The sequence below is a fragment of the Rhinatrema bivittatum genome, chromosome 2, assembly GCF_901001135.1.
Source record: "Rhinatrema bivittatum chromosome 2, aRhiBiv1.1, whole genome shotgun sequence".
Classification (NCBI taxonomy): domain Eukaryota; kingdom Metazoa; phylum Chordata; class Amphibia; order Gymnophiona; family Rhinatrematidae; genus Rhinatrema; species Rhinatrema bivittatum.
The window spans coordinates 722,429,292-722,445,332 of NC_042616.1; positions in this window are offsets into that span (position 1 = coordinate 722,429,292).

The window sequence follows — 16,041 nt, forward strand, 5'->3', positions numbered from 1 at the left end:
TGATGTTACTGTTCTCTGGAGAGATGAGCAGGAATTCGGTTTTGGTGGAATTTAATACTAGGTTTAGGCTGGTGAGGAGGCGTTTGATTTCTTGGTGGCAGTTTTCCCAGTGATCTAGTGTTTTCGAGTATGAGTCTTTAACGGGGATCAATATCTGAATATCATCTGCATATAGAAAATGTTTTAGATTGAGGCTGGAGAGGAGCTGGCATAGCGGTAAAAGATAGATGTTAAAGAGTGTAGGAGACAGAGAGGAGCCCTGTGGGACTCCTATGGTTGAGTCATATCGTGATGATTCTTTGTTTTGGATTTTAACCTTGTAGCCTCTATTGTTGAGAAGTTTTGAACCAATTAAGTGCGGCGCCAGTAATTCCTATGGCAGCTAACTGGTTTATGAGGATGGAGTGATTGACAGTGTCAAAAGCTGCCGAGAGGTCCAGTAGAATCAATAAGAATGATTGGCCTTTGTCGAGGCCCGTGATGAGGTAGTCTGTCAGGGAAATGAGGAGTGATTCTGTGCTTAAGGCTTTGTGGAACCTGTGTTGGGAGGGGAATAGGAGTTTGTTATCTTCTATGTAGTCTGATAGTTGAGTCTGATAGTCTGATCTTATTTATTTAAAAACATATTCCGATTATAACAGATTTGCCATGCTAAGTGGAGTACAAAACAAATACATAATAAAAGTACAAAATAACATTCTAGTACAATAAATATCATACCCAATCATAGAAAACAGAAAACACTAAACATGTCTCAGTGTAAAACATTACCTGGAACAGTAAAGCTTTGAGCTGTTTGAGAAATAGACATTTATGTTATGCTCAGGCTTGTGGACCCTTGGGCTGATGGAAGGATGGTATACCTTGGAGGAAGATCCGTAGGTTCTCCCATCGGGTGGCGAGGTAGGAACAGAAGAGGTGACCAGCTGACCCTTGTCACTGGAGACAGATGCGACTGTGAAGGCAGATGATGAGTCGTGACGTCAAGGAACGGAGGTGTGTCTTTGCCACTGGAAGTCCGCGGTCCCCCCAGGAGGAGCCTGTAGTGATCCGGACCGCTGGGACTTAGGTGGACCTTTGAGAGGTCAAGGAACAGACGTATGGTGCAAGGGCTGTCTGGAGCTTCACCCCTGGAAGCCCGCGGTCCCCCCAGGAGGAGCCCGTAGGGACCCGGGCCGCTGGGACTTAGGTGGGCCCTTGGAGACGATGGTCAGGAAGAGGTCCAAGGTCAAGTGCCAGAGGGTCGCCGCTTACCAGTCCGAGGTCACACACCGAGGGATCACCACTTGCCAGTCCGAAGCCACACACCAGAGAATCACCGCTTGCCAGTCCGAAGTCAATACCAGGAATCACTGCTAGCCGATCCAAGGTCCGGAACCAGGAATACCAAACGAAACTGGAACAAGGAGTCAAGACGCTAGAACTCACCGAAGCAAGCAGACTCAAACAACTCTTACAGGAGACTTTGCCAAGTCACGGAATGGTCAGAGGAAGTCTCCTTTTATACTTCCTCTGGCCCTGGAGATAGGAATCAGCTGCAGGCAATTAAAGGGACGAGGTCCCTTTAAATCTAATGAAGGGGCGCGGCCTCGCGCCTAAGGATGGCAGCGGCCATCTTGGATCTGGGCCGCGGAGGAGAGCAGCAGCGGCCACGAGGGAGGAGCAGGGACGGCTCCGATCCCGGCGACGCCGAGCTTGGCGCAGGGCAATCGGCCCCAACGCTGCCACTGGGCTGGTCAGAAGAAGAAGTAGGGGGCCGCGCCCACGGACGGCCGCAGGCGCGGAACACAACAGTACTCCCCTCTTTAGGGCGCCTTCACGGAGGCCTGGGTTTAGCCGGATGGTCTTTGTGAAATTGCTCCAGCAATCCCCGGTCCAGGATGTTGGCAATGGTTCCCAGGTGTTCTCCTCGGGACCGAACCCCTCCCACGCTAGGAGATACTCCCATTTCTTTCCGTGTTTTTTTATGTCCAAGACCTCGCGGACTTGAAAAGTGAGGTCATCCTCGGAGGCAATAGGTTGGGGAGTTGGAGGCGTGCTGGAGGGCAAAGACAACACCAAGGGCTGTAAGAGGGATACATGGAACGTGTTGTGTATCTTGAGAGAAGGCGGCAGACGAATCTGATACGACACGGCTCCAACCTGACGAATGATGGGGAAAGGTCCAATAAAACGCGAGGCTAGTCGTGTAGATGGCAGCTTCAGATGGATGAACTGAGTACTTAGCCATACCTTTTGGCCTGGCTGGAACGGGGGTTTAAGGCCTTCTTCGCTGATCTGCGTATTTTTTTAGTGGCTTGACTGGCTTGGACCAATGCACGTCGTGTGGAGATCCTCAAGCGGTGCAACTCGTCTGCCGAAAGTTGAGCTACTGGGGACGTACCTGTGATGGGAACTGGCAGAGGTGGGCGTGGGTCCGGGATTGTCCGGGGTGGCCCGAGAAGCGGGAGTCGTGGGCCCAGGCTAGGATGACCGCGGGCGCGAACACAACAATTTATTGCCTATAGACCGCAAAAAGTTGGACCAAAAATTCTAAAGACTAGGTCCAATGATGGAAAATGTCTTTTAAATAGGCACATTTAATTGTTGGAATAGATAAGAAATCTTTGTCCTGTGATCAAAAGGTCCAAGAGGGGCCATAAAAATTCAATCATCTGGCTAAATTAAAGGGCCCTTCCATTTTTAATGATTTGAAAATAAGATTGAGAAGTTTAAATTCAATGCATTGGAGTGGTAATCAATGTAATTCTTGGAGAAGAGGGGTCACATGCTCCCAAGGTAACCCGCTTAGATCTAGTCAAGCGGCAGAGTTCTGCAAAACTTGTAACTTCCATAAATGAGATAACCAACATATGAAGTGTTGCATTAATCAATTGTAGATAATAAAAATGACTGAAAAAGAGGTAAAAAATCATTTTCTTCTAACATATAAACTATATGGTGTAAAATCTGCAATTTAAAATATCCTGTTCGTAAAACAATTGAATTTGTGGTGATAAACTCGGATGAGAATCAATTTTAAATAGTGTTCATGCCTCCTGCAAGTTTATAATCATGTGGAATGCTCCTTTCAGTTTCTTTCTAACAAATTTCCTCATTGTATCATAGTCTCCCTTTTTATAGTTAAATGTTATTACAGTAGTTTTCCTTAATATTCGCCCTTCAGCGATTATGTCAAATTTTTAGCATTCTGATCACTGTTGCCCAGCAGATCCACTACCTTTACCTCTTGTACCAGGTCCTGAGTTCCACTGAAAACTAGATGTAATATAGTTCCCCATCTCATCGATTTCATGACAAACTGCTGAATGAAGCAGTCATTGATAGTATCTAGGAACTTTACCTTCCTTGCATGCCCTGATATGACATTCACCCAATCAAAACTGAAGTCTTCCATTATTATTGTGTTGCCCATTTTATTAGTCATATCTCTGATAGCATTTTGCAGTTTTTTCCTCATCCTGGTTAGTCAGGCAGTAAATATATCCCCACTACTATACTTTTCCCTTTTATCCTTCAAATTTCTATCCATAATAATTCATTCCAGAGTGCAGTTTGAGTCCTGCAAAAAACTTTTAGCCTGCTTGACTCTATGACATCCTTAACATATAGTACCATCCCTCCATCAATTTTATCTACATTGTCATGTCAATATAATTTGTTCCCTGGTATTAGTGTCCCATTGGTTAAACTCCTTCTACCCAGGCTCCAAGATGCCTATTATGTCTATATCTTGCTTTAGTGCCATACATTCTAACTTTCCAGTCTTATTTTTCAGATTTCTGGCAATTGCATACAGACATTTTTAAGTAGTTTCATTTGTATTTCTATTTTTATATGTTCCCACATCTTGCTTATTATCAGATGATACAGGTAGCTTAAAGTCATTTTTTATCTGCATGCTCCATATTTAAATACATCTGGGATTTTTCAGCTTTTACAACCACCTCTCTATCAGGATATTCTAACTTATTTGGTTTACCAGTATCCTTTATTTAATTATTAAACTGATCCGATATGGTTATTTACTATGAAGGTCGGTATATAAAACTGTTAAATAAATAAATAAATTAATTAATTAAAATAATTTATATCTCGCTCCCTCAAAGGTTCAGGGCAAGTAACATAAAAACATCCATAAAATTTCACAATAAAAGTCAGTACATATATATTAAAAGTTATCGAGGCAACATTGACACACACTTATGTTAAGGGCATATAACTGCTGGGATTGCTTGTTATTAGATCTTGGAAGATACCTCCCTCCAAACCATGCATTGCTGAGCAACTGACAGCTTTCCCCCATGTTCTAATTTAACAGCTGCTCTATTTTGTTTTTAGTTAGCGCCATTAGCCTGGTTCCACTCTGGTTAAGGTGGAGTCCATCCCATCAGAATAGGTTCCAGCTTCACTAGAATGTTCCCCAGTTCCTAAGAAACCTAAAACCCTCTTCCCTGCACCATTGTCCCATCCAAGCATTGAGACTTTGGAGCTTGGCCTGCCTCTGGTGTCCTGCATGTAGAACAGGAAACATTTCTTAAAATGCAACCTTGGAGGTTCTGGATTCCAATTTCCTACTAGGAACGGTAAATTTCAAAGGTCAGTGCAGGCGTTTATGTGCGTGCTATTGCTGGCATGCTCACATGGACGAGATGATTTTATAATATGCGTGCATTGACATGCACATGTTATAAAATCCACTACACATGTGCACACGATTTTATATCAGCATCCGTATGTGCATAAAAGTGCTTTCTTGTGCACATAAGTAGGGGGAAATTTAGTAGATGCGCATTGCGACAGAATAGGCCTTTTCCACAGTTCTCTTCTAGTCCACTCCAGTAAAGAAGGGGACTGGGAAGGAACTTCCTAAACCCACTACCTAACCTACCTCCCTTTTACCCAACTACCTCCAACCCCTAAATTCCCACTAACTACCCAATATTTTTTTGTTTTAAAATGTACTTGCTCTCTGAAGCAGCAGCAGGATGCGTGGGTCGGTTGGATCCTACTGCTCACGTCAGCAGGACAGTGCCTAATGGTGCTGATACTTGGGTAACAAAAATCCACGCGGGGCATGCGCAGCCCAGCCACCCATGTATCTCCCCGATTCTGCATACGCAGGGCTTTTAAAATTCGACCTTAAGAATCTAAATTTGCCTCCAGAACTCCCTCCTTTACCTTTCTATGTCATTGGTACAGGGCTGGTGCAAGGGGATTCGGCGCCCTAGGCACCTTCAGCCTTGCGCCACCCCCCCTCCCCCCCTCCCATCGTGCTACCACCAACCTGCCCCCGGTCTCAGCCCCAACTCTAGGGGAAGGGACCACATGCCGCCACTCCCCCACCTTCCCAACCTCCCCCTCCACCCCAAAAAAACCCCTCCTGGTCCAGTGGGGAGCTCTAGAGTGATCTGCTGCTCCCAGGTTGTCGACTGCCACTAACCAAAATGGTGCCGGTGGCCTTCAGCCCCTACCATGTGACAGGGGCTACCGGTGCCATTGGTTGGCCCCTGTCACATGGTAGTGGCTGAAGGCCACCGGCACCATTTTGATTAGTGGCAGCCAAGGCCCCGGGAGCAGCAGATCACTCCCAGGCCCTCCGCTGGACCACCAGGGGGGCGTCGGGAGGATGGGGGAGAGCAGGGTGAGGTGGGTGCTGGGCAGAATTTTGAAGGGGCACTTTCTGCCTTTTCAATATTCTGCTGCCTGAAGTGACCGCAAGCGGTGGCGGCGCCCCTTATGTCTCGGCACCCTAGGCACAGGCCTAGCTCGCTTAGTGGTTCCTCCGGCCCTGCATTGGTACCCTCATGTACCATGGCAGCTGGCTCTACCCAGCACTATCTAAAATCTTATCTAGGTGGCTCTTGAGGTTTGCTTCTTTTGCACCATGCAAGCAAATTACCAAGCAATCCTCATGCACAACAACCATTCAGCTATCTACTTTCCTAATGATTGATTCACCTGCTACAATGGTCATCCTAACCCTTCTCTCCTGAGCACAGATCTCTGGAGATATATTCTTTTTCTTGGCTTCTTGGATTTTTCTTTCTTTGTCTTTGTGAAATCTCCAGATGTTCACACTTTTCCAGGAGGCCCTCTGTTCCTCTCATTGGCTTTCTCCCCTGTCCTATGTCTGCATACATCCACAGGCAAGGAGCTAGAGTGCAGATTATAGGAGCTAGAGGCCTTGATCTCTGCTTGCAGCATGAGAAGCAACAGGAAGCAGGGGAGGAGCAGAACAGTACAACAACAGCATTGGCTGCAAAGTGGCAGGGGCAAATGTGCTTATGCCTAGATTTACAATATTCAATATATTAAAGCAAGACTTCTCAGTCCTGAAAGGTTCCTTGTTATTAGTACCATGATGCTACTATAGTATCTCTGTATTTCCCTTTGTTAAAATGAGATTTTACCAACCTGCGTTTGACAGTTTTTTAAATTATTCAACAAAAGGGATGACTAAGGATTGTTGCTTCAGTTTTATTATTATTTTTAAAATCAAATTTTGATTTCATAACTGTATGGATTTATACTGATAACATTCAGTTGTTCCTCTGATCCTAGATCGACAACAAGCTGTACACACCTGAATAAGTGTTTGCAGGTGGTGCATCACTGGCTTACAGCAGGCTCTTCAGAAAATTATGGCTTTATCAACAGTGTACTGGGCTTGATTAGAATCAGCATGACATTTGCACTGGTAAGATACAGAATTATTAATTACAGGATACAAATGTCTGCTGCTTCTAAGTTCCTAAATGCTTAGCTTCAGTGGCAACTTTAATATTAAACTGCTGGGATTTATTCTTAAGTGTTTAGGATGAGATAACTACATTACAAAAAATTATAATGTTATTCATGATTGTAATATTACTGATAATTGTTTGAACATGTGCTTACTTGGGTACTAATATAGATAGCATGTAATAATCTGATCTAAATGCCATCTGCATTCATGATTGAGATGACATTTTATATCTTTTTGACTACTTCATTGGTAGGATTGTACAGAGGAAAAATGTTCATTTTAGTTTGTTCGTTCATTTTGTAGGGCACCTCTATTTGGTTCATTAGTTTAAAACAAAAAAATGTTATTTGTTTATTTTTTCATTTCTTTACAATGCAGAAAGTAAGACAGCCTATTTTGGGGTCCAAAATTGGGATTTTATAATCATGTCTTATAAAACTGATGGGTAGACTGAAGGCATGCCAATGCATCAAGACTATGTTAATATGGTACCAAACATGGTGTGAATAGTCTAAGGCACCGTGAAGGAGCAAAGGGGTACCAGCAGTAGCAGGAGTTCTCCAAGGTACCATCAGGGGAGCAAAGAAGCAGCAAGAGTGGGAAGAACACCCCAAGGCTTCAAAAGAGGGTATGAAGAACAATGGCATGCACTCTTGAAGGCATCATGAGAGGCAGAGGCACCAAGAATGGTATCAATATCACAAGGCACCAGGAAGGAGGAAAGAAGCAGAAAAAGTGGCAGGAAAAAACCCAAGGCACCGAAAAAGAGACATCAACACACCAAGGCATCATGAGAGGTGCAAAGCAAAGCAAATCCCCTATACTGGCAAGAACAATAGAGACTGGGGTATGGCAGCAAAGCAGAGTGGTAGCAAGCAATACCCTCAAGGTGCAAAATCTAGGTATAGCAGCAATGCTGAGTAGAAGAATGACCCTCTAAGCTATAGGATAAAGGGTACAGCAGCAACGCAGAGTGGCATGGGATATGTCTGACTTCCTGTTGAAGCATTTGCCACTTGTCAGATTTAGTACAAGATAATGATCTATCATCAGTACCACTTTTGTGACGTAAGCTTTTATTACATTTCTTTCCTGAAATTGATCTTGCTGCTGGGTGGAGTTTTGGGTTTCTTGTGAAATTTGCTTTCTGATTGAAACTTTTGTCATAATCAGAACATGACAATGGTGTCTCGTTAGTCTAGCTTTCCTGGTAATTTTTGAGGTTTGCTTTATTAAAGCTTTTCTTATATTCCATTAGAGATGTGAATCGGAACCGGAATTGGTTCGGATTCCAGTTCCGATTCACAGGTGGTTTTTTTTCATCGGGCCCAATCGCGTGCGGGAGATCGCCCCCGGACCCCCACTGGACCCCCAGGGACTTTTGTTTATCGGCTGCGCCCAAGCCGATAAACAAAAAACCCACCCCGACCCTTTAAAACTAATACCTTAGCTTCCCCCACCCTCCTGACCCCCCCAAAAACCTTTTACAGGTACCTGGTGGTCCAGTGGGGGTCCCTGGAGCGATCTCCCGTTCCCGGGCCGTCGGCTGCTACTAATCAAAATGGCGCCGATGGCCCTTTGCCCTTACCTTGGGCAAGTCACTTTACCCTCCATTGCCTCAGCTACAAACATAGGGGGTCATTTTCTATTGCTTATCACGGGTGATAGCTTGCCGGAGGCAGACGCTGCAATGTCTTCTCTGGAGGCGATAAGGTAAGCATCAGTAGCACCACCTTTCACGATGGCGCTATTGGGTGTGAAAGCCGGCAGCGATAACACTGCGGTGGTGTGAGATGGCTGTCACATGGTAGGAGCAATGGACGGCCGGCGCCATCTTGTGCTCCTACCATGTGACAGGGGCCCACCAATGGCACCGGTAGCCCCTGTGACAAAGTAAGGGCAAAGGCTATCGGTGCCATTTTGAATACTGGCAGCCGACGGCCCGAGTGCAGGAGATCACTGCTGGACCACCAGGGATGTTTGGCAAGTCTTGGGGGGGGCCTCCTGACCCCCCAAGACTTGCCATTGGTTGGCCCCTGTCACATGGTAGGAGCACAAGATGGCACCGGCCATCCATTGCTCCTACCATGTGACAGGGGCCGACCAATGGCACCGGTAGACCCTGTGACATAGTAAGGTCAAAGGCTATCGGCGACATTTTGAATACCGGCAGCCAATGACGCGAGTGCAGGAGATGATCCAGGACCCCCGCTGGACCACCAGGGACTTTAGACAAGTCTTGGGGGGGGGGGGTTTCAGGAGGGTAGGGGGTTTATTCATTCAGGATTTGTTGCATTCGTGGGGGTTCGCCATACGTTTCGCGAACCCACGAATGCAACGAATAGGGACCTATATGTTGTGGATTGCGCATTTATTCACAACGAATGCACATTCCTACTGAGTAAGGCTACCTGTGACGGCTGAATTGAAGCCAGGAGATTCTAACACACCTTATCATTGGCTTCTAGAGGTGTGAATCATGTAATCGATTGTCTTAACGATCGATTTTGGCTGGGGGGGAGGATAATCTGATCGTCAAGTTTTTTTTTTCTAAAAATCATTAAAAATCGTAAATCGGGGGAGGGCGGGAAAACTGGCACACCAAAAAAACCCTAAAACCCACCCGAACCTTTAAAACAAATCCCCCCCCCCAAATGTTTTAAATTACCTGGAGTCCAGTGGGGGGTCCCGACGCGATCTCCTCCCACTCTCTGGCCACCGCTGCGTTGAGAAATGGCGCCGGTGGCCCTTTGCCCTTATCATTTGACAGGGCAAAGGTAGCGCCGGCTACCTGTTTCCTGGCTCCCGACATCACGCGTGCGGGAGATCGCCCCCGGACCCCCACTGGACCCCCAGGGACTTTTGGCCAGCTTGGGGGGGGGCCTTCTGACCCCCACAAGACTTGCCAAAAGTCCAGCGGGGGTCCGGGAGCAACCTCCTGCACGCGGGCCGTATTGCCAATCTTCAAAATGGCGCCGGCGCTACCTTTGCCCTCACTATGTCATACGGGCGACCCGTCGCCCGTATGACATAGTGAGGGCAAAGTTAGCGCCGGTGCCATTTTGAATAGTGGTGCTACCTTTGCCCTCACTATGTCATACGGGCGACGGGTCGCCCGTATGACATAGTGAGGGCAAAGGTAGCGCCGGCGCCATTTTGAAGATTGGCAATACGGCCCGCATGCAGGAGGTCGCTCCCCCATGAATGCAATGTATCAATAACGAATAAACCCCCCACCTTCCTGACCCCCCCAAGACTTGCCAAAAGTCTCTGGTGGTCCAGTGGGGGTCCTGGAGCGATCTCCTGCATTCAAGCCGTCAGCTGCCGGTATTCAAAATGGTGCCGATAGCCTTTGCCCTTACTATGTCACAGGGGCTACCGGTGCCATTGTACGGCCCCTGTCACATGGTAGGAGCAATGGATGGCCTGCGCCATCTTGTGGCGCTGGCCATCCACCCTCGGGTGGGTTTTAGGGTTTTTTTGGTGTGCCGGTTTTCCCGCGCCCTATTTAATGATACAATACAAATGCCCCTGACGATAAATCGGGGGCATTTGTATTGTATCGCGTATCTAACTATTTTAATCGTTCAAAAACGATTCACATCCCTATGATGGCAACCTTTACTCTGGAGAGATGTGTGTGCTGTAAGAGTGCTTATAAACTATACTGTGATGGTGACATATCAGAGGTAATTGGAAAAAACAAGTGAAGGCATGACACCATATGATTCCTTATCCTGCCTTCACAGAGCCGGACGTGCATCCTGGTGTAGGCTCCCCAAGAAGGTAACAGAACCTACATGACATCCTGACAGCCAAAGCCCTCGCCTTCAGCACATTATCAGTTCTAAATTGCACAGCTAGATGTAGTATGGTGCATCTGTGTTGGGGTGCATGCAACTACCAAGAGGAATCCTAGCTTGGAAGGAGATGTGCACATTGTGGGAATGGCACCAGGCAGCACAGGCACTTTACCCAAGGCTGTAAAGGAAGGCATGCTACTTGAGCACTCTGTCTGCAGTAGTGTTGCCAACTGGCTCCAATTTTCCAGACAGGTGGATCCTTTCCTGATTTGGAACACATTACATGCAGGGATTTAATCTGATTTCCCTATAGGTTTTCCTAGCAAAACCAAGACTCTTAATACCCGCATGCATGGGAGTAAGACCAAGACTGGATCACATGTCCAATAAATCTGGATCCAGTTGGAAAACCTAGTCAGGAGTGGCTCTGAAACTGGTGACGCAGTGGTGTCTGCTGTGTCTTGGCATGCCCATATGACAATAAGCATTCCCAATACAGGTGTATCAATTCCCATCACACGTTTCTCAGCTATGCAATGAGGCAGTAAAATGGGAAATCTGTCAATGAAACATGGATCAGCACGCGCAAGGCTGCCGATTTCGTGTAGCCGGTGCGCGCCGAGCCGCGCAGCCTACCTCCGTTCCCTCCGAGGCCGCTCCGAAATCGGAGCGGCCTCGGAGGGAATTCTCTTTCGCCCTCCCCTCACCTTCCCCTCCCTTCCTCTACCTAACCCACCCCCCCGGCCCTGTCTAAACGCCCCCCCTACCTTTGTAGGGGGATTTACGCCTCCCGGAGGGAGAAGTAAATCCCGGCGCGCCAGCGGGCCGCTAGCGCGCCGAGACGCGACCTGGGGGCGGTTCCGGAGGGCGTGGCCATGCCCCTGGACCGCCCCGGGCCGAAACCACACCCCCGGTCCCGCCCCCGAAACGCCGCGCCAATCGGCCCCGCCCCGACACGCCCCCCTCAAAAAACCCCGGGACTTACGCGAGTCCTGGGGCTCTGCGCACGCCGGCAGGCCTATGGAACATAGGCGCACCGGCGCGCAAGGCCCTGCTCGCGTAAATCCGGGCGGATTTACGCGAGCAGGGCTTTTAAAATCCGCCCCTATTTGTATTAAAATGAGAAATTGTATTCTTAAATAAGTCAAATAGTTTAATGGCATCATCATCTTTTACTGTCAGTTGCATTCTGCTCTTGCTAGGTTGATGTTGTTGCTGCTAAATGCCATTTGTTAAATTATTATGTTGCATGTGACATTTGACTTCTTAATTGGTTGTTGAAGGAGGTAGAGATAAGAAAAGGAATAGAATTGCCAGAAGCTAGTTTATTCAATTTAGTGTAAAGTAATAAACACTATGATTGATTACTCTGTTGGAAAGGACAGAGTACTTTTTTAGATCCGCCAAAGTTCAGCCATTATGGTGTACATACATAGTTAGCCATTTCTACTGCAGTAAGGTGAACATTATCTATATAAAATAAAGTGGATTTTCATAATTTTCTGAAGAATTATAAAATATTACTATGCTTGGGCAAGTTCACTATCTTTGTATGTGTCAAAATGTTATATTTACTAGTTTGAAATGGTCCTGCTATAAGTTGGTCCTGGATGTGTTGGACTGCACTGCAGGAAGAGGTTGTTAGCTACTATTTCACTTACTATAATAATCATTTAATAACCTCTTCCTGTAGTGCAGCCCAACACATTCAAGACCAACAATGATTGAATTTATTATTAGGCAAAAATCAAGAAATTTACAGTCTGTAATCTCAATACAGATATAAAATCAATTCATTTCTTGGTTGCAGCATACATTTCTTCTTAATATTTGATGCCCTTAGTTATTTGGGAGCATCTGGAGAGTTATCTTCAGGGTTATGCTGACATTAAACAAGAGCTATAAATATTTCATGATACCTGGCTTTCTTCATTGGTACCGAAATTTGCATATTGTTATAAATATTAAGCAAGAGCAGGTGTTGTGCTTGGCAGTTCGCAGGTCTCCCCGCAAACCACCGCATTTACCTCAAGCTCCAAGCCTCCAGCAGAGACCCCTGATGCTAAACAGGACCTGTCCATCAAAGCGCAGCAGACCTCCGTGTCTGAGTGGCCTGAATGCAATGCCAGGCAAGACACTGCCAGCCTCCAATATGGCTGCCCTTAGGCACGCGCACGCTTGACCGGCTCCAGTTTAAAGGGCCTACGGTGGGAAATACCCCACGGTGTCCTCAGATGATGTCAGGAGCCTTGGCATATAAAAGGCCATTTCACCCTGCAGTCCACGCCTCGGCAATAGATCTCCTACCACAGTACAGTGTGAGTTGCCTCAGCGTTTCTCCTGCATTGTCTTCAGACCTAGTCTCCATAGTCTTCAGTTACTGGTCTCCATTGTCTTCAGCTCCTGGTCATAGTCCTGGTCTTGTGGTCTTCGTCTTGTCTGTCAGTTCCTGTGCTCAGTCTTCAGTTCTTCACGTCTTTTGTGTGCCTTGCTTCTTGTGCTGCTCCTCATCCATCCTGGAATTTCCTTGTTTGCTGCCTGCCACTGACCACTGCCTGAGTACTGGACATTGCTTTATTGTTGCCTGCCACTAGTTTTTTTTGTTGCTCTCTGTGAAAAATTACTGGACTGACCCCCCCCCCCTGGATTCATTCAGTGCCTATCCCGGGCCTATGAAATAAAGCCTAACTTCGTCCTGCAATCTATATTTTTAAAAAAATGACAAGGCGCTCCCACTCACAATCCATGGATAAGGAAGTGTATTAGGTACCCTAGGCAAACCTTACGGCCTTGACACGCCCCCCCCCCCCCCCCCCCCATATCCTTTACAGACACACACAATTAAATTATGCATTTATAACAAATTTTACATGAAAAAGAATGTTCAAAAGTACAGTCTTCTGAGGCAAAAATATCACTTGCAACATGCATATTATATTTACATGCACTCCTATGGTGCCAACCAGAAAACTCTGCAAAAAAAGACACTTGAAGCTCCTATGGAATTAGACTTTTTGTAATGCGTGCTGGGTGTGGGCTTGGCCCTAGGAAAGCCATGGATAAATGGAATTACCATTACAATATAGTAAACCTTCCATACCAAAACAACCCTAACAACCTTATCTATGAATAAGCAACACTGCACATATTACACCAGGCCCTAGAACACCAATAAAAACCAGGCTGTGTTGCGACCATCGGTCTATGATGGCTTTGCCCCGCCTACCATACTCTTCTTGCGGTTCCTCCCGCTCACCTCGGACTACTGGCTGCCGCGGCATCTGCTGACCTCTCTGGCGTCCCCGGACCGGCTTTGGTGCTGCTTCCCACCATGCTCCTCCAAGGTACCATAGGGCACGGCGCACGCCGCCCTCATCTTTATTTCCTCATTGGCGTGAAACTCAGGGCCGTCCCCCTGAGATGTCGTCATGCTGCCCGGATATTTAAGCCTACCTCTTTTGCTAGCTAATCGAGTTAGCAACAACTCGGATTCTATGGATGGAATTCGCTCTCGGTACCGAAGCTACTCTGCCACTCCAGCGATATCTGGAACTCTTACCGCAAACGAGGTACCCGCTCTTCGGGGGCCTCTTCGCTTCTTTCAGGTGCTATCAGGAAACCGGTACTCGCTCCTTGAGGGCCCATGTTCCCTGAGACGCTGCCTGAATCTAAAATCCTTTCTACTTGGAAGACTTCACTAACAATATCCATCTGTGAGTACAACTACCATCTATTTCACAGTAGTGATGAGCTTCGTTTTTTACTACCGGGTCGTTTTTTGAGTCAGACGCTTTGGGGTAAAGGTCGGTTTTCCTCGGTTAGTTTTTTTGACAAACGAATAAAAAACTAAGAGAGAAAAACAAAACCAGCTCAAAAAACGACGCGGGAAAACGAAGCTAAATAAAAAACCCACCCCAAGCATTAAAACTTACTATAAAACATTAAATACAACCCCCTCCCCTAGACTTGCTAACATCCCTGGTGGTCCAGCGGGGTCTCGCGAGCGATTTGTCCCTCCGTGCCCGGCGTGCCTGCCTCGCTCAGAATGGTGCCGATAGCCTCTGAATTACTATGTCACAGGGGCTACCGGCGCCATTGATCAGCCCCTGTCACATGGCCATTGGCGCCATCTTGTGCTCCTACCATGTGACAGGGGCTGACCAATGGCACCGGTAGCCCCTGTGACATAGTATGGGCAAAGGCTATCGGCGCCATTTTGATTACTGGAAGCTGACAACGAGATCACTCCCGGACCCCCGCTGGACCCCCAGGGACTTTTCGTAAATCTTGGGGGGGTCAGGAGGCCCCCCCAAACTGGCCAAAAGTCCCTGGGGGTCCAGCGGGGGTCCCGGAGCGATCTCCTGCCTTCGGATGCTGGATCCGCTGTTCCAGCATCCTGTGGGATACTCGCCCAGCCAGGCTCAACATCTACTACTCACTACTGCCACCTCTGGTGGTTCCCAAAACTGTTTAAATAAAGATTCAATCTGTGTTTGTGTGTCCAGAGTTGAGCCTGACACCGTGGTCACTCGTGGGACTGCCCACCGTGGGCGTGGTCAGCTGCCACAGTGTCCAAGGATTCACCCAAACACTAATAACCATAACAGGCTGCTATAGATCCCTACACAGAAATTGGATGCTAGCAAAATAGCTCACCTTGGTTACATATGCAGAACACAGAGAGACCCTGACCAAATACAGAATAAAGAGATCAGAAGGTATAAAAATAAATGTGCTGAAAAGAACTAAATTGCAACCCACAACAAGCCAGCCCCTACATGCAGAGCAACAATGGAAAAATAGAAACATTACCATTCTTCATAAAACAAATAATAAAATCAAGAAATATAAAATATTAATTTTAATAGTATAGTCATATTCATAAAATTTATATTTTAAACCAGTTAATGAATAGAATATTGAAAATTTCCCAAACACCAATAAAATATTTCAAAAATTTGATAAATGTTCTATTCCCCCCCCAAAAAAAAATATTTCAAAAGTGCAGAATCAACAAATTACACCCAATAAATAAAACTAGTAAGGATTTTAAAATCTGCTCTACATACCTGCGAGCTGATTTCCAGTCAACCTAAGATTGTCGTGGATTGGGTGAGGTAGGGCCGCACAAATTTTATCTTCTCTCTCACACACATGAACAATATCACATTCATTCTCTCACACACTCCCTCTCTCTAACATACACAGGATGCCTCTCGCTCACCTTCACAGATTTGTTATGTGTGTGTGCGCGTGCGTGCCTGTGAGAGCCTATATGTGACACATAGGCTCTCACAGGCATAAAACATACACAAATACACAAGCTGTCACACAGACACATTAACAGGCACACAGGTTTTCACACAGACACACACAGAAACTCTCACATAGACACACACACTCCCACATACATAGGATCTCACACAGATACACACTTGCACACACAAAAAAGTTCTCAGACACATACAGGCTCTCACTCATTCACACATA